The sequence below is a fragment of the Dasypus novemcinctus genome, chromosome 3, assembly GCF_030445035.2.
Source record: "Dasypus novemcinctus isolate mDasNov1 chromosome 3, mDasNov1.1.hap2, whole genome shotgun sequence".
In the NCBI taxonomy this organism is placed as follows: domain Eukaryota; kingdom Metazoa; phylum Chordata; class Mammalia; order Cingulata; family Dasypodidae; genus Dasypus; species Dasypus novemcinctus.
The window spans coordinates 176,141,174-176,167,869 of record NC_080675.1 but is presented as its reverse complement, the minus strand read 5'-3'; the positions used below and the strand labels follow the sequence as shown (position 1 = coordinate 176,167,869).

Genomic DNA, 26,696 nt, shown 5'->3' with positions numbered 1-26,696 from the left:
CTTCCCGCATCCTCCCCAGAGCCCCATGGAGTGGGCACTGGTCACCCCCCTTTACAGCTGGGGAAAGCCTGATGAGAGGGGGAGCTGGGTCCCGCTTGGATAAGGTGGAAGGGGAGCTCACAGTACAGAGGGGCTTCGGGAGGGGTGGCAGCTCTGCCGGAGTCGGGTTGGGGTGCTCCCTGAGGGCCTGGAGGGTGGGAGTCCCCTGGGAATGTGCTGAGAGGGGAGCGAGTCCCGGGCCCCAGGGAGAATGAGCCTCAGCGGCCCTAGAACCCGTCGGCCCGGGGTAACGGGGCTCTCAGGCCAGGGGGCCTTCTGGGACCCGGGACCCTCCTTCCAGGCCAGGCCCCCCAGACTCCTGCTGTGCCTCCTCTTCAGCACTGCCCCTGGGACCGTGGAGAGGGGGTGGCTTGCACGGCACTTGTTCGGGTTTTCTGAAAGCTCCTTATGGGTGGAATGGAAGTACCTGCCGGGCCGTTCTGAGGTGGGTTCTCCAGCCGTGGGCCTGGCTCTGGCCGGGGCTCTGGGAGCCCACGAGCCTCCGACCTGATGCGCAGGAGGCCCCGGGCCCTGCTGTGCCTGAGGATCCATCCAGGCGCCTTGGACAGAGCAGCCTGGGGTGCCCGGGCCCCGGCCCCAGGGCCGGAGGAGTTCTGAACTCGGCGACACATGCCAGCAGGCTGCCTGCAGCAGCCAGGGCCTCCGGTCAGGATGTGGGCAGGCCTGGATGCGGCCCAGTGCCGCGCCCACAGCCACCAGGCCTCAGCTCAGGGAGCAGTTCTTTGTTCTCCAAAGCCCCGGCGCCGAGCTCGGGCCGCCCTCTCAGAACCCGGGGTCTGGGCTGGGGTCGGCTAGAAAGCCCCTCTTTTGCCACCTCCCGATGAGAGCGAGAGGCTTGCCCCGGCTGGAGTGGGCAGCAGCTCCTCGGCCCTAGCTGATTGCTGCCATGTGGGAATGTGGGCCCAGCTCGCCAGAGCTTCAGATTTTCCAACCAAGCTGGAAATTCAGATATTTGTGTGGAGAGTCTCAATTTTTAGAATTCTTGTAAGCGCGATGCAGGCCGCGTTGGATACATCTGCAGGCCAGACTGGGACCTCAGGCCGCCAGTTGGTCATCTCTGCCCTCGGCCTTCAGAAGCCAAGAGGCCCCCCAGGCCTGGGATGGGGCAGAGGGGAGAGGGGTGAGGGAGAGACTCCAAAGCCTTGGGCCACCCCCCACAGGGGGCAGGAGTTGCTCCAGTCATTCTTGGTCCTTGTCCACCATCTTGGCGCATACAGCGGCAGGGAGAAAGGGGTGGCGTTCCGGCGCATCGGCGTGCTGCTCTCCCAGGCATTTCCGGTCGCTCTGCCCTTGCGCATTCTGTCGGCTAAGCCCGTGAGGTTGTCGGTGAGGAGCCTCGTTCCCTCCTTCCTTCCCTCCGCTGTCCCCGGCGTCCCCCGCGCAGGTCCTTGGTGGTCACTAGTGCACTCCCCCTAGGAAGCTGTGGCCAGATGCAGGGCCGGGAAGCTGGTGGCTGACCAGTGAGAACGGTCTCCTGGATTGACGGGCGTGAAGGTACCTGCCCAGGGGAGAAGGCCAGAGCCGGGGGGGGGGGGGGGGTCGGACAGACCTGAGCTCCTCCCCCCCGACCTAGAAGCCTGGGGCAGCCCACCCAGCCTGCTGCAACTCTGTTCCCTCATTCCTAAAACACACGTAGTAGATCCTTCCAGGCAGGGGTGAGATGAGAAGATGGCTGCAAAGCGCACGCACACAGCCGGGCAGATGCGAGAGTGAATCAAGAATAGCCATTGGCCTCGGACTCTTCCGGGTTTGACTTTCTACCAGAAGATGCCACCAACCTGTACACATGCTCTTGGAGTAGAAGCAAGTTGGGCACCCTCTGCTTTGTGGATTTATTTCTGGTTCCTCTTTTACCTTGGTCCCTTTTCAACAAACTCACCGTGGATTAAAAGGCAACCGATTATGCAAGACGTCCCTTCGGGGCCCCACTGTGTTTCCCGCGTCTCCTCCTCCCACTGGGTGTGCCTCCACCCACCAGGACCTTGGCTCTGCTTTCCCGTGTTTGATGATCAATCAGCCAGTGAGCGTTTGCCCAGTACAGGCACTCCTTGCTCTGGAGGACGCGTGAGGCGTGCAGACAGACGATGGCCGCCAGGGCTGGGATAAAGGGAAGCCGGGGGCGTTGGAGGTGCCTGGGGCAGGGCCAAGGAGGGCTCAAGGTCAGGGAAGAGCCCCTGTGATACCTCCAGGGAGGCTCGAGAGAGGACAGGGTCTCAACCAGGGCTGTGGCCAATGGAATGGAGACGTGATGGATTCCAGAGACCTGTGGGAGGAGGGTGCGCGGCGTGAGTAAGGAGGCGCTGGGGGTGTGGACGTGGTGGAGGCGGGAGGGATGGGTGGGCGGCAGCTCCACCAAGTGGGAGAGAGAGCAGCAGAGAAAGGAGTCTGCTAGCCAGAGGTGATGGGTGAGGTGGCACACGACGCCCGTTGAGGTGCTGGCGGGACGTCTAGGTGGAGCGTCCTGTAAATAATAGTGAGCCTACTATGTGCCACACCCACCAAGTGCCTGAAACACCATTGCCCATTCAGTCCTCACAGCGGCCCTCTGAGGACGGGCACTGTGATTATCCCCACTTTTCAGATGACCATATGGTGGGTCAGGGGTGCGACGTGGCCCGAGGCCCCACGGCTAGTGACCAGAAGGGGTCTGACTCCAGAGTCCATCTTCTTACCCATTTTTTTGTGTGTGTTCATTCACTTCATATTTATTCGGTACCTCCTGTGAGGCCGGCATTGCTTTGGATGCTTCCAGTGTACCTGTCAAGACCACCTGCCCTCGTGTGGGCCAGCTTCCAGCACACCTGAGGCCTGGGCTTGGAGGTGGCTGAGGGTACAGGAGGACGGTTCTGGCTGCAGATGCAGGTGGGGGCGAAGCCACCTGCCCCTGGCACCCCTTCTCTGGCTCCCCGCGTCGCAGCCCAGGGTCAGGAGAGCAGCTTAGCACTCATGCAGGAGTGGATCGCGGTGACCTGGCGCCTGGGAATGTAGGAGTCCCTTCCCGTATTTTCCAGTGGGGAAACTGAGGCAGGGAGGAACCAGAAATTCCCCTCAGCCTCCCAGGGAATGGGTGACAGAGCCTGGTGACGCATGGGGGCATCCAGCACCTCTGTTGTGGATGGTTGACGCTCCGTGGGGCCTGGCACCCTCCCCTCCCCCCCCCAGGAAGGCAGCCACCCAGCGGGTCCCCACGGCCCTTGGGGGGGGCCTCCCGGTGCCCACGCCCGGCTCCGGAGCAGCTGCTCAGTGGGCGCGGACTTCCTTGCCTCCCACCCCGGGATGAGCTGCAGCTGCCCCGAGGGGCCCCTCCAGGTGCCTGAGCGCCCGCCGGCCTGCGCCCCTTGCCTAACGCGGTGGCGTATCTCGGGGGAAATAGCTGGCAGGGCTCAGGCCCCCAGCGAAGGCCATTAAAGCAAAGGCCAGGGCGAGGGGGCTGGCGGGGGTGGCGACAGCTGCGGCCCCTCTTCCCAATTTAGCCGGGGGACGGCTTCGCCCTGCTCCTTTCTTCCTGGGCTCGTGGGGTGACCACTGCCACCCCAAACCACCCCCGGCATGACTCAAGGGGCTGTGGCAACCCAAAGAGGAATTCCTCCCCGTTTCAGCGGAGGCTTCTCGGCCAGTCGGACCTGGCACCGCAGGCCTGGACCCGGGCTGAGTCGGGGGCCGACCCCTTCCTGCCTCCCCACCGCCTCTTCGGGCCTCCAGGCGCCTGCCTGGTGACGGAGGGTGCTGTGTGGTGACACCACCGTGCCCAGGTGTGGGAGGTGCCGAGGTCCTGAGACCAGGTGCTCCAGGGGCGGGCGCAGCACGGGCCTTGTGTTCGTTCAAGAACCCCCAAGTCAGCCGGCCCAGGGTGCCCCCGGTGGAGTGAGCGGAGACAGGGCTAAGCCTGTTTCTAGTAACATAGTAACCAGCATTGGACCATTGTCTGTGGAGGGTGGACTAAAACTAATATTTGAAGAATATATTTAAAGTCACCCCTGTGTGACAGGTAGGATGGATCCTGCAGGTGGTATGTGAGCATGGCAAAAAAAAATATCTCGGGTGTGAAGAGCAGAAAATGAGAGGTGCTGGTCGCCACCTCCCTCTTCACTCTGACTTTCCAGCCTCCTCTCGCCTCCTTCTCTCTGTCGAGGGACAGCAGAACGTCATGTTTCCAATGACCTGCTCTTGGCCCAGTGGGGTCCACCAGGGAACTCGTCGCAGCCCTTAGCATTTCCGCCGTGGCCCCGCCTGCAGCCTGGGCTGGGGTGGGCAGGCCACGACTGAGGCAGAAAGTCCCGCTGGTGAGCTAGCCTGAGCCAGGAGGCTTGGCCGGATTAGTCCGGAGAAAATGGGGGTAAAGGTCAAGATCGCGGTGTCTCAGACGCTCCTGACAGCTTAGAACCCGGCAGGCATCTCAAGACCTGCCCCTCCTGCCGCCCCATCCAGATCTGGGTGCCCGGCCTCATTCCTGAATCCAACACGCCCCGTTCCTCCCGCCCCAGCTACACTTCATCCTGACCGTGACCTTGTGTGGGCACGCCCTCTGCTACACCCACCCCCACCCCGAAACCACCTGGCCAGGTGTGCCCGCCCACAGCCGTCTAAGTCCCCTTACAAACCCTTTCACCTTGGACCAGACCACGTAGCAGAGGGACGCGCAGACTCTTGCAAAGGACCATTCTGTGGACGGTTCCTGCTAATTCCTTTGTGGTATCAGAGAATAGAGTTGGAAGTCCTCCCACCCCCCAAACTCATGCTCACAGGTTAGGGGCACGCATTCCATCGCATTTACATTTTTTTTTAAAGATCTTTCATTTATTTCTCTCCCCTTCCCCCCCGCCCAGTTGTCTGCTCTCTGTGTCCATTCACTGTGCGTCCTTCTGTGACCGCTTCTATCCTTATCAGCGGCACCGGGAATCTGTGTTTCTTTTTGTTGCATCATCTTGTTGTGTCAGCTCTCCGTGTGTGCAGTGCCGTTCCTGGGCAGGCTGCACTTTCTTTCGCGCTGGGCGGCTCTCCTTACAGGGCGCACTCCTTGCGCGTGGGGCTCCCCTATGCAGGGACACCCCTGCATGGCAGGGCACTCCTTGCATGCATCAGCACTGCACATAGGCCAGCTGCACATGGGTCAAGGAGGCCCGTGGTTTGAACCACGGATCTCCCATGTGGTAGATGGACACCCTAACCACTGGGCCAAGTCCAGTTCCCTCCATTGCATTTACACGCACCCAGCCGGTGAGCAACACTTCCCTCTTTCCCAGGGTAAGTCAGAACATCCCGATGGAGGCTTTTTCTTCCTTTGCCCTTCCCAGCCTTGACCAAGTGCCCACGTTACACTCTCTCAAAGCATCCTGTGTGCTCACTTAATCCAACTTATCCTAGATTGCAATTATACACTTGTTTGTGTGACTATTTGATTAACGTCTGCTACCCCCGGTAGGCTGAAAACGCCAAGAGGATGAGAATGTGACTTTCATTCCATATGGATTTCCCAGGGCCTGGCTGCATGCTAACAGGTAGCAGGCACTCTGAATACTTGTTGAAAGAATGAGCAGATCAGTCAATCAATGTGAGACTTTGGGGCAAGACAAATTCAGCTTTGGATCTTGGTTCGGCCACTTCTGGGCATATAGCCTCATCTAGAAACAGAAGTCACAATCTCCACTGGGCTGTGCTGCAGAGAGGAGTGGGATAAGGCAGGTAAACCAAACAGATGGTGCCTGGCTCCGTGGGACGATGATAATAACTGATAGCGATGGCCTTGGTTGTAATGCTTGTCAGTGCTAGTGCAGTCCCCGTGGAATTCAGCACTATATACTCCCTTTGAAAGTGTGCAATTCAGTGACTATTTGGTGTGGTCACAGCGCTGCGAAACCATCATCACCTACCTATTTTGGGACACGTCATTGCCCCAGTTAGCGGGTTCTCCCCGTTCCTCCCTGGCACCCACCAATCTGCTTTTGGTCTCGATGGCTCTGCCTATTCTGGACTTTTCAGATAAGTCGAGTCGCACAGTGTGTGGCCTCTTGCGCCTGGCTTTTTCCACTTAGCCTGCTTCCAGTGTTCATCCGTGTTGTCGCATGTGCCGGAACCCCACTCCTTCATGTGGCTGAAAGACACCCCATTGCCTGGGTCCTCCGTGCTTTGTCATCCATTCACGGGTTGACGGACATCCGGTGGTTTCCGCTTTTTGGCTGTGACGACAACACTGCTGTGGACCGCCTTGGTGTGGACATCTGCTCTCATTTCCTTGGGTGTGTACCTAGGTGTGAACTGCTGGGTCGTGTGGTAGCTCCATGTTTAGCTGTCCGAGGACCCGTCAGACTGTTCTCCAAAGCCTCGGCGCCATTTGACGTTCCCACCAGCCCGGAGGAAGCGCCTGGGTTCACGCATCAGAGCCGCGAGGCGCACCTGGTCCCACACTGGACAGGGCTGCCCCCAAGTGGCCTCTGCAGCAGCACCTCGCGCGCTCGGCCGCGGGGCGCAGTGGCACTGGGAGTCCTGTTTGGACGTGTCCCAGCTCACGTGCTCCTTGGAGGGTGACGTTCATGGATGCCCAGGCCACCAGGCTAGACGATGTCGTCACGGCACAGCCTCCTCGCCAGGCAGCCTCTGTTGAGCGCGTTCTCCTTGCCAGGCGCCGAGCTGGGGCTTCTGATGGCCTTTAATCCTTGATACCCCCCTGGGGCAGTGATCACCACACAGGGGAGCACTCAGAGAGGCTCAGCGAGGTGCCCGAGCGGTGAGGGGAGTCAGCTGCCCCCGCAGGCTGGCCCACCCCAGGCAGTAGGACCTGCTCCTGCCTGGTGCTGGCTGGCCTGGAGCTCGCGCTCGGAGTTACTTCCAGCAGGAGGAGGAGGTCACACTGCCTGAAGGGCCACTCCGAGCCCTGCCGGGTGCCGGGCAGCAGCGTGGAGGCCTCTTCCCTCTCTCCTGGGCCTGGGGAGGAGGTGAGAGGCACCTGCCTGCAGAAGGCGCCGACGCCACCGGCTGGGGAAGGATTGGGGCGCAGGGCAAGTATCTGAAAGAAGGCAGGGGGCTTCTTGGAGAAGGATGGGGAGGAAATACCCTGAGTGAGAAGTCCTGAGTCCCGGCTCCGATCTCAGCCGCGAGCTTGGACGCCTGCTGACCATTGCTCCTCTGGGGGAAAGGCTGGATGGATAAAGCCAGCGGTTTCCCTTTGCTGGCCAAAGAGCCCCAAGGGGATCTTTTTTTTTTTTTTTTGAGGTTTTGGGAACTGAACCCTGGCCCTTGTATGTGGAAAGCTGGAGCTCAACCACTGAACCATATCGGCTTCCCCAAGTTGCTGGTTTTGTTTGTTTTGCTTGTTGTTTATTTCCGTTTTTTTTAGGAGGCACCGGGAACTGAACCCCGGACCTCCCATGTGGGAGGCGGGCGCTCAATCACTCGAGCGACGCCCGCTTCCGAGGTGATTTTGAAAGTATCCCTTCCTGGGTCCTGTCCCAGAAACGTGCAGAACAAGATCTCAGGAGTTTGTACCTTTGAAAAGTGCCCCCCCAAGTAATCCTTATGCAGCTTTGGGGAACTACGGACTATAACCTCAGGTGCTGTGGCAGTACAAGTACTGTGGATAAAGCAAACATGAGCTGCCAGAGGCTTCCTGGGGTGGGGGGAGCCTGCGCGTCCATGGCCGTGCCAGCCACCCCTCAGAGCTGTTCCGTGGGGGCAGAGCTGAGCTGCCACCTGGGAGGCCCGTGGCTTCTCCGCCGTGCCACCCGGGAGCTGGGCATTCAGAATCGGGGCTTTTCTCCGTCCCTATCAGCTGCCGCTGCTGGTGGTGGTCATCGAAGGCCGTGGCCAGCAGAGCCCCCAGAAGGCAGCTGGGCTGGCCTCCACGCCTCGTGCTGGCCTCAGAGAGCCCGCGGGGCATGCGGGGCACGGGGCTCAGGAGCGGCTGAGGACGGCAGAGCCGAGCCAAGCCCGGGGCCTTTTCTCCTTGGCTGAACCTGCACAGAGGCTAGCCTTTACAGAGAGTGAGGAAGTTCTCCTCTTCTCTCCTGGGGCTGAGCGTCCGCAGGGAAGGAAGGAAAACACCATGCGATGTGCCTGGGGAGGGAGAATTCTTGAGAGTATCCCAGTAGCCTGGTGTTCGTGGAGACGGAAGCCCGGCTGGCAGCTGGTGCAGCGGGGGCAGGTGGGGCACCTGGCTGAGCAGGTGGGGGTAGGCTGGTGCCAGGTGCCGGCAGCTGGACCACAGGTTCCCCGCGCACCAGGGGAGACTTCTATGGCTCTGATGGCTTTGCTGGCCCCACTGGCAGAGGGGAGGGGTGCAGGAAGCTGCGCCCGGAGGCAGGGTTCCCTGGCCCTGTGGGCAGGATGCAGCCCCTACATGGGCCCGAGTCGAGCCTGCAGTCGTCACAGCCGAAGCTTTTCTGTGTCCCCAGGGTTCTGCCCTCAAACTGCTCTCTGCCATGTGTCTCCCTAATGGGCTAAAACCACCTCCATGGCTTCAGGGCCTTTTAACGGTCTTTAGCCCAGTTCTCTAGAGCTCCCAATCTCCAGACCGACCATACAACGGATACTGCGCACCTGCTCTTGATGTCCCACAGCAACCCACGCTCGGCCGGGGTTTCCAGGCAGCTCTGGCACCTGCCTGCCCTTTTCTTGGCAGGGAGCCCACCACGCGCCCCGCTGCAAACTCCCCAGTCCTCCTGGCTCCTGCCGCTTGCTCGCTGCCTTCACATGGCAGGAGTAGTGACTGGCTCTGCCGGTGGCGTAAGAGATCTGCTGCCGGTTCCTTCCCCAGGCCTGGTTCCTGTTTGCTCACGCACCAGCTGAGCAAGGTGGGCTGGAGGACCTTGAAGGACAGGTCAGGTTTCTCTGACCTTGAACGTCAAGTGTGGTTATGGGGAATGAGCAAGAGAGGGCAAGAGAGGAAAAAGTGAGCCAGGAGCCAAGCTGTCTCTGGGCCCAAAGTCACTTAAGCCAAAAGAATGGGAGCACTCGGAGAATCCGAGGTAGGGTGGAATTGTAGAAAGGGCAGTGGGGAGCAGGCCTCAGGAGCAACTAAACCGGGGTCCAGCCGCACTTCTTCTCTTCGTCTCCCTTGGCTCCTCTCTCCTCACTGGCCTTTTGGTCCCCGAGGGTAGAAGAACCGGGCACAGCGAGCCCCTGCCTTGTATCTATCAGCCTCCACTGAAGCTCGATGTTATCAACCTCTCTAGCCCCACATTCCAAATCCCAGGGAAGTGACTCATTGGTCTGGCCTGAGTCAGTGGTCACCTGGGGGCCGGGTGCTGACTCAGGTGGGAGCTCCTGCAGCCGCTGTGGAAGGAGGGGCAGGTTCTAGAAGAGGGGAGGTGGGCAGACGGGCTCTGGGGTCCACTGCCCCTCTCCGCAGGGCCAGGAAGCAAACAAGGGAGGAGGCAGGGAGAAGGAGACACCGAGATGGGCCAGTCGCCTGGCTGAGTGGCTTTCTTTTTAGAGTGGTGACACATCAGGTGTTCATTGATCTTTGGTCTTTGGCTCATCGATTCTGTTATTCATCCAACAAGCATTTACTGACTCTTCATCTGTGTCAGATTGTGGTCATAGAGAGGTAAAGAAAATAAGCTTCCCTGCCTTCTGGGAGCATTGTCATAAAACCATAGAACGGTGATCCGACAACGCATTAAGTGCTAAATAGAGACGGAAGGTAAGGAGAAAGTAGTGATTAACACCTGGTGGGAACGAGGTGGCACTGACGCAAGCCTGAGGCCTGGTAGGGTTTCTCCAGGCAGCAGTGGGTGAAAAGGGCCTTCCAGAAAGAAGGGGCAGCAGGAGGACAGGCACAGGAGCAAGGCAGGTAGTGGGGTCCTGGGGTGGTCAGGGGCAGACGGGGGGTGGAGTGGAGAGGGGCATGGCGTGAGGCTGGGGGGCAGGAGCTTCACAAGACAGTGAGGTCTTAGGAAGGGTGTGGAGAATGAGCGTGCCTCGGGAAGGAGGAAGGGACGGGGGCAGGGCCCAGCCTGGAGACCCCGTGGACGTCCACCACGGAGGCTCTGTGCCTGAGCTGGGGGAGGCAGGGGGCCACGGGGAGGACTCCAGGGAGGACGGGTGAGTCCTGAACCGGAGTGGGAGGAGGCCAAGGCCGCCCGGCGGAGGGAACAGAGCCGAGGGTCCAGCGCCGTCCTCAGCTGGAACCGAGATTCCCTTAGGAGAGCAGAGCAGATGGAGGAAACGCCACGGCCTGAAAGCCTGGTCATTCAGACCCTCTTACCCATGTTTCACTTGTTGATGATGTGAATTTGGAGAAATCACTTAACCTCTCCGAGTCAAACACCATAATGTGTAAATAGCCAAGGCCTGGCCAGTCGAAGTCACTGGAAGTGTGTCCTTGGAATCAGAATCTATTGGGAATCTGTGACTACTTGAGTGATTTTATTTTGGAAATTGAGGAGGTGCAAATAGTAACTCTGGTAATGAGAGCCGCTGTGGTGGAAGTCTAGTATCGAGGGCAGCCATTTATTTTTATGGCAAGGGAAACATCGGAGCCGGCTTGCAGACATTTCCTCCGGCATTATCTTCCTCTATACCGAAAGCTTTTTTTAAAAAATTCTTTTGTCCTCGTCCAAGGAAGGGTTTTACTCCTCTGCTTTCCTGTTGTGACACTCCCTGAGGCGTGTTCTCACCACCTCCCTTTTACCCTTTTATGCCAGGACCCTGGAGAGTAGCCAAGCAAGGTGCTGCTTATCTCATTTTCATCCCTTGAGGGGCAGGAAGACAAAGTGTGTGCGGTGAGAAGTCTCCGGAAGCTGTTTATTTGATTTTCAGCTTGTCTTTGTTCCAATGCGGATTAAATTGTAAACACACAAGCGCACTCCCAGTGAGTGCCTGAATCGTTGGGGGGCAAAATGCCCCCAAGTGGTCCCTACCCACCGTGCAGCACTCACTCCTGGCCAGCCCTGGGATCTAAGCGGGAGGTGGGGGAGCCGAAGTACTTATTACAAAAAGGTCCTTACAGGGGCGCGGCTACCCGGAGACGGGTCTGTGGCCACGTAGGAGAGGAATTGAGAGTAGGTTGGACATCCAGGCAGGGGAATGTGTTTGTTGTGCCTGAAAATTCCATTGCCCATTTAAGACCTTGGGAGAAAAAAGCCAGACCACTCCTTTACAGGCTGAAGAGCTAAGACTCTTTTGGTTGCAAGCAATAGAAACCCAGTTGAGCTTTGTTGAGCAAAATGGAAACAAAAAAGAAAAAAGCATGGGAGTTGGACTTCTTATAAGGCTGCAGAGGTATCTGGCAGGAATCAAGCCAGGCCTCATGAGCGGTCTGGAACCGGGTCAAAAATAATCAGCTGGGCTCTGGTCAGTTGTCGCCCTCGGTCTTGGAATCAGGAGTCCCCCCCGAACACAAGGCCGCCGGGAGGCGCCTTCTATAAAATGGCGGGTCGCAGTGCACTGAGTCGTGACTCAGGTGGAAGGCAGGGGGTTGCTTGGAATACGGGGGCCTTTGAAACCCTGAGAAGGTCGTTGACACATTCAAATGGCATGGATTTCAGAGTAAGATGTAGGCCTGCCTGGGAAAGCTGGGCTCAGCAGAGAAAGTACCCTAAGACCAGTAGAAGCCCCAAGGGCAGGACTGTGCTTCCCTCATCCCTGTGCCCTCCACCCCACCTCGCAGACTCAAGGACAGTTGGGGACACGTAAGACGGGCTGCACAGAAGTATAGGTGGAGTCATAGGAAGGTGCCATCTTCACAGGTTGGAAACGGTTGATTGGTGACAACTGCCTATTACTCAGCCTCATGTGGGCTACACATGTGTCCATCTGCATGGAGCCTTGACTTGCACTCTTCACTCTGAGACCTTGGGTAAGTCACGGGCTTGGTGGTTTTTAGGCCCCTTCCTGCACCAAGGTGCTGGAAGCACAACTTACAGATTGAATACCCGAGAAGTCAACTGATAGACGCAGGAAGGAACTGGGGTCGGAGGGACCTGGGTTCACACCCCAGCCAGGCACCACCCCCGGGGCCTCTGTGGGGTCTCGGAGCCAGGCCCGCTGCCTCTCCCAGCCAGGGCGGCTCTCTCCCACTTCATGGCAGAGAGCGAGGAATAACTTTTTCCAGGTGAAGGCTCCAACTCGGGCTGAACCCAGGCCAGCATCCTGGGCTGCAGCTCGGCTCGGCAAACGGAGCCAGGGTGGGGGGGGGGCTCTGCCTGCTGCCTGGCACCCCCCCCCCCCCCGCCCCAGTGAACTCAGTGTGGGCTGCAGCCCCCGGGGGGCCAGGCTGAGGGTCCCTGGGGATGTCCCAGGCATCTGGCAGCCGCTCCCCTGGAATTCCATCTTCAAAAGCCTCTGCCGGGAGGAGGGGCCAAGCCGGCCTGTGTGCCCGGTGGCCTGACCTCTCAGGGCGAGATGCACTCGAGAGCATTCTTTAGCAGCCACCGTTTGCAGCTAGATGGAAGACAGCGATGCTCTTATGCACAGGAGAGGAATCTTAGCCTCAGGACTTGAAGGGAAGGGATGGGGCAAAACGGGAAGAGGGAAAAAAACTCACCAGTTAATACCATAAAATAGGACTGAGCCTCTTCTATTTTAAAAAGAGCCTATAGAAATTTCTCAGAGTGGCCTAGCCATTAAGCAGCACATGCGGGGCTCCAACCCGAGGCTTTAAAAGTCCAAGTTGCTCTTGCCCAACACGGAGTGACGTGTATTGAACAGGCGCTGTGTGCCCGGTTCTCGCCGAGCCCTTCCCGTGCCTCATCCCACTCTTCCTCAGGACCGCCCTCTGGAAGGTGCCATCGTCTCCAAGATTCTACACATGAGGAGGCTGGAGCATGGGCAGGTTGCATGGTGTGCCCACTTTTGCACAGCTGGTGAGAGGTAGAGCTGGGTGCCTGCCTCCAGGGTGTCTCATGGGTGATGGAGATGGTGACAAACGCCGCTCTGCCTGGTTGAGTTTTGGTAGCAACAGTGTGCCTCGCCTTTTCTCCCCAACTCCATTTTGTTCATGATTCTCTAGAGCAGTAATGATAAAGCAATTACGCAGTGTAATATATTCATGCAGTGGAATCTGAGTCAGTTGTCATAAGAAATGAGCTACTGACCCCTGGCACCTTGGGTGAACCTCAGAAAGCACTCGTCACGGAAGTTTACATACGGGAGAGGTCCATTTACATGAAGGTCTAGAATAGAAAAAATGAGTCTATTCTAGTGTTTCAGTTAAGACATCCTTGTGGGGGGTGGGGAAGGGGATGAGAGAACTTTCAGGAGGGATGATGGTGTTTATATCATAATAGGGCTTCTGTTACACAGGTGTACACATTTGCCAAAACTGGGCAAGTGCATACTTCAGATTTGCATGTAAAGTTTACTTCAAACAAAGCTAACTGGATTTTTTTTTAAAGATTTATTTTTAATTTCTCTCCCCTTCCCAGTCCCACCCCCCCCCCAGTTGTCTGCTCTCTGTGTCCATTTGCTGTGTGTTCTTCTGTGTCTGCTTGTATTCTTGCTGGCAGCACAGGGACTCTGTGTCTCTTTTTGTTGCGTCGTCTTGCTGTGTCAGCTCTCCGGGTGTGTGGTGCCACTCCTGGGCAGGCTGCGCTTTTTTCACTCTGGGCGCTCTCCTTACGGGGTGCACTTCTTGCGTGTGGGGCTCCCTTATGCGGGGGACACCCCTGCGTGGCACAGTACTCCTTGCATGCATCAGCACTGCGCGTGGACCAGCTCATCACACGGGTCAGGAGGCCCTGGGTATTGAACCCTGGACCTCCTATATGGTAGGCGGATGCCCTGTCAGTTGAGCCCAATCTGCTTCCCACTAAGCGGATATTGAACTCAAGGCAATTGTATGCATGTTGACGTATTTGGGGAGAAGTATACGGGTGCCTGCAGTTTAATTTGAAATATGGTAAAAAAATAAGATGGAGACGGGTAGATGGAGGGACGTGAGGGGGCAAATGGGGCAAGACGTCGCTGGTGTCTGGCGGTGCTGACTTGTCGATTCTTCTGACTTGTCCGTATGTCTGAAACCTTTGTAATGATGTTGGGGTACAATGATGTGGAGCCCTGGGGTCCCCGGAGGTGAGCTGGGGCCTCCCCGAGCTCTGGGCACTCACCTCTGCTGCGGCCCTGGCCCGAGGAAGAGGTGAGTCCCCGTCTCCCAGGCCTGGCTCTGCAGAGGCCCCGAGGCGCCTCGGCCCCCTGGCGCCGGCAGCCAGGGTCCTGCCTGGCCCGCTGCTCCCATCAGCACTCCGAGTACGAGCTTCAAGCTCAGCTTCTCCCAGAGCACCGGGGGCTCGTGCCACCGCCCGAGGCTGGGCGGCGCACCTGCACGCAGGGTCCAGGTGACCGCTCCCAGGCACCCTGAGCCAGGGGCACCCCGGGCACGACACGGGCCTGCACACTGGAGCCCCACCCACTGAGCTTCCTGACGGTGCATTTGAAGTAGAAGGAAACCGGAGCGGTTTCTACAAATAAATAGCCCAGGGACAGAGAAGCCTCTCAGATCAAAGGAGAATTCTGGCCCAAACTTGGGCCCGAGTCAAGCGCGCTCTTCTGACTCGCAGCCGGCGGACAGGCCCGTCTGCTGTGCCAACCCGGCCCGCCTCTGCCCTTCCTGGGTTTGTGTGAGCCGGAGGGAAGCCGGGTGCTCTGAACTGCCGCCAGGCTGGCCTCGGACATTCCCGCGCAGCAGGTGCCAGCAAACTGGCCTCTCGTGGTGCCCGGGCCCTGGGCCGCCCCCTCGCGGCCGCACGCCCACCAAGGGCTCTCACTGAGGGTCCTGGGCCCCGCTGCCGTGCACGTGGCGGGACTGGTGACAGCACGGGGTGGGAAGAGCAGTGGCAGGGAGGCAGGGAACCCGGCAGGCTCAGGGACCCCTGGAGCAGCGGTGCTCCAGCTGCCAGGGGCGGCGCATGGGGCCTGGGGACTCCCGCGCCAACATGGCCCTTCCCACAGGCTCTCCGGGGATCTGAGAGGACCCTCTTCAGAGGGGAAGGGGCTAGCAGGACTCACGCAGGCCGGTCTGTGGAAGGCAGGTTGGGGTGGGAAAGGGGAGTGGGCAAGGCGATGGCAATACAGGAAAGAGTCTTGGATGGTGCAGTGGCAATGACTTGCATTCTCTCTGACGTGGGACCCCTTTCCTGGGACATGCACGTTTCAAAGCTACAACTGGGGGAAAGGAAGGCCCTCTCCCCAATAAAGAAATATGAAGCCTCATTGGTCAAGTGGACATTGTATGAGAGTAAAGAGACTTGTAAGGAATGCACGTTCACCTTGCCTTCCTCCGGCCCCCTTATTAGCCACGATTGTTTCCATAATAAATGTCAAAAACACAGCTCAGATTGGCTTAAACAGAAAGGGAACTGCCTTGGTTCATATAAACGAAAAGTGCAGGGAAAATGCCAGCTTCAGGCATAGCTAGATCTGGGTGCTCACGTCCTGGCTCTCTCCATCTCTGGGCTCTGCTTTCTTGCAGGCAGGCTCTTCCAATACAGAAGCGAAGGTGGCCCCAGCAGCCCCAGGCGGGGCCAATGCCCTGGGATGAGAACCCACTTTCCCAGTAGTTTGGTCGAGCCCTCTCCTTGCTCTCAGGTCCCCTGATCCACGTGGAGGCTGTTGCTCCTTTGAGGCCCTTATTTCAGGGGTGAGGGAGGCCTCCGTTTCCCAGTTCCTGAGCAGGAGTGCAGGGAAGGGCCTCTCCTGAGTGGAAGCAGAGGTACCTGGTCTCTTCCCGCCGGGTGCTGGAATCCAGGTGAAAGTCGTGCATTGGCTCCAGGGACAGTGCAGGAGGGGTCGGCCCAACCGGAAGACGTGTCTGTTTGTAGCCTCGCTATGGGCGGCGGATGGCGGGAGGCTGGCGGGCCAGGGCCTCGAAGCCAGCGCCCCCGCTCAAGCGTGGAACAGCGGGCGGGAGGCCCTTTGGTGCCAGCCCCACTCGCTGGACGCCTGGCCGAGCAGTGGGCCGGTGGGCCTCTGCCCGCCTCCAACAGCACCCGCGCCCTGCATCCTTACCCACCCTTCTCCCCTTACGGCCCCTGGGGGCTCAGTGCTGCCCGCTGCTCGTCACCCCACCCTGCTGCCTCCTTGCTGAGGCCCCCTGCCCTCACCCCCCCACCCCCTCCTTGCTGAGGCCCCCTGCCCTCACCCCCCCACCCCCTCCTTGCTGAGCCCCCCTGCCCTCACCCCCCTGCCCCCTCCCTGCTGAGCCCCCCTGCCCTCACCCCCCACCCCCTCCTTGCTGAGGCCCCCTGCCCTCACCCCCCGCCCCCTCCCTGCTGAGCCCCCCTGCCCTCACCCCCCGCCCCCTCCCTGCTGAGGCCCCCTGCCCTCACCCCCCGCCCCCTCCCTGCTGAGGCCCCCTGCCCTCATCCCCCACCCCCTCCTTGCTGAGCCCCCCTGCCCTCACCCCCCCGCCCCCTCCTTGCTGAGTCCCCCTGCCCTCACCCTGTGGGCCCAGCCCCTGCCCCCTCCTGCTCCGTGGATGCAGCACGCTTGCCCCCTGCGCCCTCCCTAGCTGCTCCTTCCATCTGAATTTTCCCATCGCTACCCCCTGCCTCGTCCCTTCCCTCGGGGCTCTGCTCAGACATCCCCTTATCAGAGAGCCCTGCCCTGACCCCTACATAACATGGCAGCGCCTTAATCTGCCTTAGTTAAGGAATACAGAAACGCATTATCTCGCAGCTGCAGAGGCTGTGCCTCAAAATCCAGGTGTCGTGGAGACGCGGCCCCCTGCAGCTCCGGGAGGGCTCCTTCCTGTTCTGCTCGCTCCCGTGGGTGCCAGCCACCCCCCCCCCCCCCCCCCCCGGCCCTCGGCACTCCAAGCCCCGCCTCCGCCGCCACCTGGCTCCTCTGTGCCTCTAGTGGACTAGGAGCCGCCCGATCCAGTGTGACCTCATTGGAATTTGATCTCCCCCCTCCACCCCCTGCCAAGACGTGATTTCCACGGCCACCGGCGAGGCGGGCTTAGGACTTCACAGCTTTCTCAAGGATGCAGTTCAGCCCACAGCACGGCTGACCCTGCTTTATTCTTTCATAGCTGCTGATACCCTCGGACAGAAGATGCATTGACTTGCTCATCTGTTCTTTATCTGTCCCCACCTCCTGTCCCCACCACCAGCCGGGAAGCTCTGTGAGGGCAGGGTCCTTGTGCCTTTTGTTTCCTGCTGCGTCCCAGTGCCAGAGCCCTTGTGCAGTGGGTGCTCCTTATTTTTGCTAATCAAACCCCAGCAGCACCCTCCGTGCTGCACCCCCGTTCCCCTTTCCTCCAGCCCCCCGGTTCCAACAGCATCTTGATAAAGTCCACATCCACTCGTGCCCTTGCCCGCCCACCCCACCCCGAGTCCAGGATCAAGTCCCAACTCCTCAGAGCAGAAGGCGCCTGCCCGCCGCGTGCGGCTCCCCTCGGCCGTCCCGGGCACGCGCGCCCCCCGCGCCTTGCTCGCTCGCTCGGGCCGACCTCGTCCTCTTGGGGTATAGCCGTTTGGGGTCCTTGAACTCCGCCGACGGGAGGGTCCTCGCAGGGACCCTCAAAATAACCCTGGCGGGGAGCAAGCAGGTCTCGGGTGGGAGGGGAAGGCAGGGCCAGGGAGCATTTTGCAGAGGTCTCCCCTGGACCTCAAAAAACAAGCGGACACTCTTGGGGCAACTTCGGGCCAGGAGAAAGTTGCGCCAACTCTGATGCTCATGTGCGCAGGTGAAAAACCCCACGATGGAGGGTTTAGCGGTGCCCTGAGGAGTGCGCTGCCAGCTGGACAGTGGGTAGACGGAGACCCACCTGGAAGTCCTGACTCAGTCTCAGGAGACGCTTAGCCTCGCAAGTCCCTGGGCCCTGATCGGCTGCTCTTGGCAGTGTCAGGCCTTTTGGCTGCTGGCTCGGGGGAGCCCCGGGGGGCTGGAGGCTGGCACCTGCAGTTGCCCGGGGCAGGGTGCTGGGAACAGAAGCCCCGTAGCTGCCGGCCCCCTGGGCTCTACCCACCAGGCTTCCCCGCCCCAGGGGAGCCCAGCAGCTGCTGCATTTTCTGTGGAGGATGCCTGGGCTGGGAGCCAGGTCCAGCCTGTCTTGGGAGTCAGGGGGCAGCTCCTGTCCCCAAATACCTCCTTGCATCCTCTGGTTTATAAGGAGACCGAGGAGCCCACGGGGGCTGGTGGAACTTAGAGCCGCTCTCTGGGTCAGACACACTTACCGACGACCTGGGAAGGACGCTGAGGCTCCCGGCAGGGACATCGCCATCAGGGGAGAAGCCGCCTGTCTCTCTCATGCCCAGCATTGGAGCTGGAGGGCCAGCGGGGCGGGCAGGCGTGGGCCACAGGGCAACCCAAGCGCGCGCGTGGCCTGGCTGTGCATGCCGAGGGCGCCTCTGCCTTAACCCGTCCAGCACGGGGCCCGGGTCACCCGGCTGCGGGACCGTGTGGGGCCCAGGGCTCACCCTCTCTCCGCGGGCAAGACGGGAAGGCGCTGCCCTGTGCGCACGCAGCAGGCTTTCCCCACGACAGGCTGCGGGGTCAGCTGGCTGGCGTGGCTGGCATGGCTGGCGTGGCAGCAGGGCCGTGGCAGAGGGACCCCAGGGCACTTTCCTTGAAAACCGCAGCAGAGTGGACGGTTCCCAGGCAGAGTCCAGACTCCAGGGGGAGTCCCGGAAATACCTGCGTGGGAAGAGGGTCTGCACAGGGCCTGGGCCTCTGCGGGTAAGTGAGCCTTGGGGCGGTGGGGGAGGCAGCCCTCCTCGCAGAGCCGCCCGCCGCAGCTCGCCTCTGGACGGGGTCAGTCAGGGGGGTGGGCATCTCTGTGACTCCCCCCACCGCTTCCTAGTGGGGGATACAACCACCTTCAGGGGGAGGATGTGCTTTTTTAAAAATTAATTAATTTTTTACTTATTTCTCTCCTCTTCCTCCCATCCCCCCCAGTTGTCTGCTCTCTGTGTCCATTTTGCTGTGTGTTCTTCTGTGTCCCCTTGTATTCTTGTCAGCGGCACGGGAATCTGTGTTTCTTTTGGTTGCGTCATCTTGCTATGTCAGCTCTCCGTGTGTGCGGCACCATTCCTGGGCAGGCTGCACTTTCTTTCGTGCTGGGCGGCTCTCCTTACGGGGCGCACTCCTTGCGCATGGGGCTCCCCTACGCGGGGGACACCCCTGCGTGGCAGGGCACTCCTTGCGCGCATCAGCACTGCGCGTGGGCCAGCTCCACACGGGTCAAGGAGGCCCAGGGTTTGAACCGCGGACCTCCCATGTGGTAGGCGGATGCTCTATCCGTTGGGCCAAATCTGCTTCCCAAGATGTGCTTTTTCTTTTCAATTGTAGGTAATGCTTAAAAGACCAAAAAAAGAGAGTCATGATTTTGAAAAAGCATCCCTTTATTTAAATGTTCCCAATTTCTCTTTAAATATGCCAACCTGGGTGTTTCGAGAGCCCAGAATTGCAGGGCGGGCAAATGCCCCAGCTGTTTGTTCGTTCGGCAAGCGTTTGTCCACTCTATTCCCTCACTGACGTGTCAGGTGTTGCCTGGCCAATGTGTGCCAAGCTCCTGAGCTAAGGGCATGGAGGGAAGAAACGTGTTTACACGGCCCCTGCCCTCCAGGAGTTTGCACCTCGAGGTGGACAACATTCAAGAAACACCAAAGGTGGAATGAAAACGATCAATGAAAAGTCGAGCAAAAAGCTACAGGTGCAGGAAAAAGCAATTGATACAGACCTTAGGGCCAGGGGAGGTAAAAACGGAAACTTAAATTACTACAATTGCAAAAGGCTGGGCGTGGCAGCGGGCGGGGTGGCCGTGGAGGGAAAGAGCACGTATGTTGAGGAGGAAGCAGCAGAGCACACGTAGGCACGCATGGGGCCTGTAAGAGGTTGGCGTGGCAGTAAGGCATCAAGGACCCCTCTGCCTTCTTAGACCCTGTCCCTGGCGTGTGTTGTCTCCATTGTGGAATCAATCCCCGGAAGAGCGCTCATTCAACACCGGGCTGAGTAGAGAACGCCCTTCTTTCTTGTCTCTCCCCCACCGCTTTGGGACTCTACTTTCCCTAAATCAGAGGGAATAACCCAATGAACAAGCCAAAGAGCAGAAATGGGCCCCTGAGTGGGGACTGAGAACCTGAACTTCTAACAGGAGCCGCTGAACCTGCCGGTCGAGGAGCCACCGCTCTGAACTGACTGGGAGCTCCAGTGTGGATCTTCTAATCCACGCCGAGCACTGTCCAAGAGCAGTGTCTACAGGGGTGCTGTAAAGCCGTGCTGCCCGGGGCGGCAGCCCCTGGCCACGTGTGGCCTTTGATCCCTGGAGGTGTAGCTAGCATGACTGAGGAATGTGATTTTAAATTTAATTTTGATCGAATTTACTTGACACAGCCCCATGTGACTCATGCCTGCTGTGTTGGACAGCCGAGTTCTCAACAAAAACCAGGACATTTAGAATATAAATGTGGCTAAATTATTTTCTCTTGTGTTTAGCCCCAAGCGAGTAGTTGAGGGGACGCGTCCTTGGGAGACCCCGGCCCGCTGGGAAGGTCGTGCTCACGACTGTGATTCCGCTGCGGGATCAGGACCCGGGAGGAGAGAATCCTCGAGGACAGAACCGTGTCCTCCTGCGCCCGCAGCCCCAGCGCAGTTTCCTGCATCCTGAGAACACGTGTGTCCCGTCTACAGGTGGGCGGCGGGTCTTCCCGGCCACCTGCTCCCGCTGCGGCCACGGGAGGCTTCGGCCAGCCCGGGAGCTGCTGGGTGGGTGACCCGACAGCAGAGCAGGACTGGGCGGTGTTCGGGGAACCCCTGATGCGGAGTTTTGGTTGTCACAAGGGAGGGGCGGCGTCTGTCCACGCTGGCTCTGCGGGTGGTTCCCTAGTAGGAATTTCCCGTATCAAAGGAGGGGTTTTGTTTGTAGAAGATAATTAAGATGCTGGGAATGTGTAATTACCTGAGAGATATTTACTACCAACGTGACTTAACGTGCTGCCTCAAAGGAAACCAAGGCCAGCCTTCTCTCCACCTTCCTTCCAAGCAGGGCAAGTAGCAGGGAAGGTGACATGTGTCTCATAATTGGGGGCAAGAATGGACCCAGACAGCCACTTGCCTTTTTTTAAAAATTTTTTTAAAGATTTATTTTATTTATTTCTCCCTCCCTCCCCCGTTGTCTTCTCTCCATCCATTTGCTGTGTGTTCTTCTGCGTCCACTTGTGTTATCTGTGGCACTGGAAAACTGTATCTCTTCTTCATTGCATCATCTTGCTGCGTCAGCTCTCCATGTGTGCGGCACCACTCCTGGGCAGGCTGCACTTTTTTGCGTGGGGTGGCTCTCCTAGCGCATGGGACACCCCTATGTGGGGGCGCCCCTGATTGGCAGGGCCCTCCTTGTGCGCGACAGCCACTTTCTTTTCAGATACTGGTTCGAGCGTCCGTTTCACCTGCTCCTGGTCAATGTGAGCCTCTCTCTTCTGTTCTGAGGGCCTCAGCTGGCTCGTCTACAAAATAGGGAGGGTGGGATTGCGAACACTCTTGTTGCTCAAAGCGTGGACCACAGACCGCCCGCGTCAGCATCACCTGGGAGCTTGTCAGAAACGCAAGCCCCGCCCCACCCAGCGCTGCTGCATCAGACGCCGCGATTTAAAAACAAGGTGCTTGGTGTGCACCGGCGTGACCTGGCTGGCTAACGGCTCACACTGCTGCCAGCTCCTACATCCTGAGATCCTGGCACTGAACCGCAAGTAGCTTAGGCTGTAGGATTTAACCATCGTTTCCTTGGCTTCGGAATGTGCCTGGGGGTTTTGGCTTTTGCAGCAATGAGAAGGGTCTGGGGAGAGGTGTTTTCAAAAGGAAGGAGCAGGGGAGCCCGTACGCATCCCAGCCAGGTTGTGCTCGGGCTGCAGAAGCAAAGCTGGACTAAGCGCTGCCCTCTGGGGCGGCGGGCAGGGCCTCCTGTCCCTGGCACCCACTCCCATCCATCCTATCAAAAGACTGTCCGGTGGACAGCCTCTCGGAGGACGGGCTGGGGAAGGGCTGCCAGGGGTTCCCAGGGTGGGCCCTCTTCCTGAGTGTACCTGGAATCCCGAAGGGTGCTGGGCTGGCCCTCTCCTTCCTGTCTCCGGGGCAGCCATGCCTGGTGGCGGGAGGGATGCATTTCTGTGCAAGGGGCTTGCTGGGCCTGGGGAAGGGGCGGCGCCGGCCACTACCCGAGGCAGGAGAGAGGCAGGGGGCTCTGCTGGGAATGCCAGAGAGGGGTCTCTGCTCCAGTCAGTCAAAAGAGCCTTCCGCCCTGGGCTCTGCTTGCCTGTTTCCCTGGTTCCGGTGGCCACTGCGGTTGACCGCTGAGGCGCGGGCTCTTATCCAGGAAGGGATGGAAGCTGATCCTGCGCAGGGGCCAGCCTCCTCCAGCCTCCCCGGGCCCTCCAGGACCCTGCACAGACTCAGGGTCCCCCGGCCGGGAAATGTAGGGCGTAACTGAACTGGAGGCGAGCAGGCTTCCCCGACGGCCGGAGCTGGGGGGCTTCTAGCCCACCTTCCCCCAGCCTCCTCCAGCTTGACTGCAGGACCTCTGTCCACAAGGGGCAGTGAGCCGGGGTGGGAGGCGGGAGGTCATGCGCCCATCTTACAGAGCCTGCGCCCGCAGCCCCCTGGCCGCCTACCAGCCCTGCAACCTCGGGGGTCCTTGGGCCCCACCCCAAAGCCTCGGTGCAGAGCCTGTTTTAATGCACCCCCTGGAGATCCAGGTTTAGTAAAGGCTGGAGCGCTGGCTGTATGAGCTCTCCTATTCCTACCAGCGCCTCCACTTGGAGAGCCTGGGGTTCAAGTGCAAATTATTTCACCTTTTGGAATAGAGACACAATTTCCAGAGATGGGACCAAGCATTGGACATCGCCGCTAGCAGCTGGGCGACGGGGGCAAGTTACTTGTAGTCTTTGTGCCTCAGTTTCCCCACCTGTAAGCTAGGGACCCTAACAGGACCTGCCTCCAAGGGCTGCTATGAGAGAATATTCGTCCGTATGAGCAGGGCCTGGAACCTGGCAAGGGCCGGCTCGGGCAGCCTCTGCTTTGATCAGTGTCACTGTCGCTGACGACGAGGTGTCCCCGGGCTGCAGGGAGATGAGGTCATTTACTCACGGACGCATAACCGGTCAGCGGCGTGGAAGAGGAAGTCGAACTGTGTCCCCGAGAGCTCACTGGGGGGACTGGTCCCAAAGCCTCTCGCTCTTCAAGGGAGACAGAGGGACAGCATATATGCCCGTGTCCCCTTATGGGAAGTGCCGGGTCCCTCGGCGCAAACCAGGTTATCGGCCCGGAGCTCTGCTAGGTGAGGCAAGGTGTGAACTTCTGGAGTGTCACAGGTGGACAGGGTTTCCCTCTCGTCTTCCTTTGCCCGGGAGGCGGTGCGCAGCTTGCCTTGTGGTGTGTGGTTACCTGTGCCTCGCTCTGCACCTGCCAGGAAGCTGCGTGGGGGGGGGTGGAGGGAGGATTCACACTTGAGTCACCTATGCACCTCCCGCGGGACCCACGCGGAGGCCTGGGACATGTGAGCTGGCTCTTAGAGCTCTCCTTTCTCTCTTGACACTCAGAATAACCGCTGGTTACTGGGGCGCTATCTTCCCCATTTGCAAATGAGAAGGCTGGGGCACAGAGGTGAACGATGTGGCCTCTGCATGACGTTCGTGGGAGGGAGCTGGAATTCCAACCGGGTTCTGGATTTCCTTTCCCTGGCTCTTTAGTTTATTTTTTTAGGAGGCCCCGGGGATTGAACCCAGGGCCTCGTCCTCACAAAGTGGGTGCTTGGCCACTGAGCTACACCCGCGCCCCTGCCCTGGCCCTTTCACCCAGGCTCCTGCGAGTCCGGGACACCAGCCGCCCCATGTCTTGTCCACTACTGGCCCCGCGTCGGCTCAGCACGCAGCTCTAACGTATGGCGTCTCGCCTGAGCTTCCCAGTGACCCTGGAATTAGGGCGTATCATGCCAGTTGGACAGATGAAAACCGCGAGGCCCGGGGACACGGGTGTTTACTCAACGTGGGCCGCCGGCTGGGGTCCGGCCCCCCTCACGACTCCTGAGCCTGCGCCCTGGGCTGCGGCCTGCCCTGCCTGCCGCCGAGCTGGGCCTGGGCCGCGCTTGTCCAGGACGGGAGGGGTCTGCCCCCCGGACCACCCTCGGAAGTCCCATCTCACTTCCTCCGCAGGGCTTGCGCCGGTTCCTCTCCCTCCCTCTTCCTCCCTTTCTTCGGACAGTCCCTAAAGAGAGCCATGGCCCTGCAGCCCCTCCAGGCAGCCCCGTGGGCTGGCGGCCGTGGCCGTGCCCCCCTGTGGGTCCTGGCGCTCTAGGGAGGTCGGGCGAGGGTCTGGGCTTCTCTGAGCTCTTCTAATGCCGTCTTCCTCTACCTCATTCTGCAGGTGTCAAGGCCCAATGCCAAGGCCGCTCTGGCCGGGGTCCCTGGGAAGGAAGGCCGAGGACCCGGGGCCCTGGATGGCTGCGAGAGGGGCAGAGGCGGCCCGTGAGGCCCAGCAGATATGAACTGGACTCGAGAAACGCCGAACTTCTGGAAGACTTTAGCCTGTTACCCTGGAGACTTGGGGGACATCCCGCAGGGCTGGCCTTCTGGGAAGAGGCCTGTGTTCTCCTTCCACACGGGCTCTGCCCAAGGGGCTCGCCGCACCTGCCAAGGAAGAGGCCGGACTCGGGCCACCGTGACTGACCTCAGGGCCACCCTCCTTCCCCGCGAGGGCAAGGTCCAGCCAGCCCCGGCTGACGGCTTCCCGTGGAGCCTTCCCCCCGGTCAGCCCGCCTGTGGCCTTCAGCTGCTGGGAACCATTTCAAGACCGTGTCCTGCCAGCCCGAGAATCCGAATCCCACGTCCCGTTGCCAGAAGCTTCTTAATGGCCAGTGGAGAAAGCTGTCCTCCCTCGGTGGAGAATTCCCAAGTGAAATCCGAGAAGGACGTGGGGGCTGCTTCTGCAGAATGCTTCGGGTGCTCCGTGCTCAGGAGACGGCTCGTGGGCGGAGCGTGGACGCCCACGCAGAAACGGGGGCTCCCCGCCCCGGGCGGGAAGGCTCTCGGCCTCCCTTGGCTCAGACGCGGCTGGGTGGCCGCAGATCTCTGGGGTTAGGAAGAGGGGGCTGGAGCCTGAGTCTCCACGAGGGGAAGGGCTTTCCCGTCCTTCCGGAAAGTGGTGTCCGCTTCTGCGTTTGTTTTTGTCTTTGGAATTATCTGTGATAGCAGAAGGTGTCAGAACCTGAAAGTCCCTGTCACCAGCCTCCCCGCTGGGCCCCAGAAGTGGCTGATGAGGGGCGCTGGGCAGGCTGGTGCAGGGCAGGGGCTTGCAGCCTCTCGGGGCCCTCGGGCCCAAGCTAAGGTAGACCCAGAGGACGATTTCCTTTCAGAGGAGCCTCAGGGCGAGCTGGGGCCTCTTGACCCCAGAGGCCACCTGCCTTCGGTTTGTTTGTTTGGTTTTTTTTTTTGGTATTTTTTGTTGGTAAACTTTATTTATTTGTTTTTAAAGATTTACTTATTTATTTATTCTGCCCCCCTTGTGGCTTGGTCCTTTTCTTTTGCTGTCTCTTCTCTGTGTCCATTCTCTGTGCATTTTTTCCCGTATCTGCTTGTCTCCCTTGTGTTGCGTCATCTTGCCAGCTCTCCGCCACACACGGGACCGCTTTGCCTGCACAAGGAGGCCCCGGGACGCGAACCCAGGGCCTCCCCTATGGCAGATGGGAGTCCAACTGATGGAGTCACAGCAGCTCCCCCTGCCTGGGGTTTTGCTAAACCCATGAGGACTTGAGAGCTGCACTCCAGCTTTCCCCGGTCCTGGGTCCCCCTCCTTTCTGTTGCTAAGCGCATGAACATGCTTCCGGGGCCATGGGAAGGAGCATGCCCACGTGCTGTGGCGCGGTGGCAGCGGCCCCTGGAAGCAACCAGAAAGGGCGCTCTTGTTCTTGGCATCGGGCAGGGTGCCTGCTGGAGGACACTGCAGCACTGGCTCGGGGCACACGGCTTCCTCCCTGGCCCCAGCACACCTGTGCCTCGGAGATGCCAGGCAAAGGGGCCAGGGCGCCTTTCAGACCCCTTGCAGCTGCCGCATCTCGCCAAGGTCACGCACACGGCATCCTCTGAGCCGAGAGGTCAGGGGTGATCAGATTAGTCACTGAACTGGCTTGAAGGGAGGAGCCGGGGATGGCTGAGAAAGATTTGAGCCCCTTGCTCGATGTGGGTGAATAGCTGTTTGTTTCTGGGCACAACTGCCATCATACGCAGGGGAGGCTTGGGGAGATGGGCATAGAAACCGGACCTGGCCTCTCCCAAGTCCCAGACCGAGCTGTGTGTGCGCCACATAGGATTTGAACACAAAGATGTTTCTCCATGTGCATTGTGTTTCGAAAGGGAAATGTTGCATCTTTTTTAAAGTCCCTGTTTTGAGGTTTGTCTTGATAGATTCCCATATTCACCTCCTGTATGAGGAAAAGAAAAAAAGAAGTGGCTTTAATAAAATAGAAGTTTAATTTTCTCACTCATAAATCCAAAGGTATTCAGGGCCAACATAGCTGCTGAAGATCCAGCCATCATATCCACACTCCAGCCGGCAGAAAAGAAAAAGGAGAGTAGAAAACCACCTGCCTTCCCTTCAGGACATTTCCTGGAATACTTCTCACATACTTGGCCAAAACTTAATTCCAAGGCCATAACTAACCAAGGGGGAATGGCAAATGCGGTCTGATTTCTGGGAGGCCATGTGCCCAGATAAAA

The 26,696-nt window shown here is 59.4% G+C and overlaps 1 protein-coding gene across 1 annotated transcript in view; it reads left to right on the top strand.

Moving 5' to 3' along the window:
- CEMIP (cell migration inducing hyaluronidase 1) overlaps positions 1–26,696 on the top strand; it is a 154,464-nt gene that overhangs the window by 60,797 nt on the left and 66,971 nt on the right. The window lies entirely within an intron of this gene.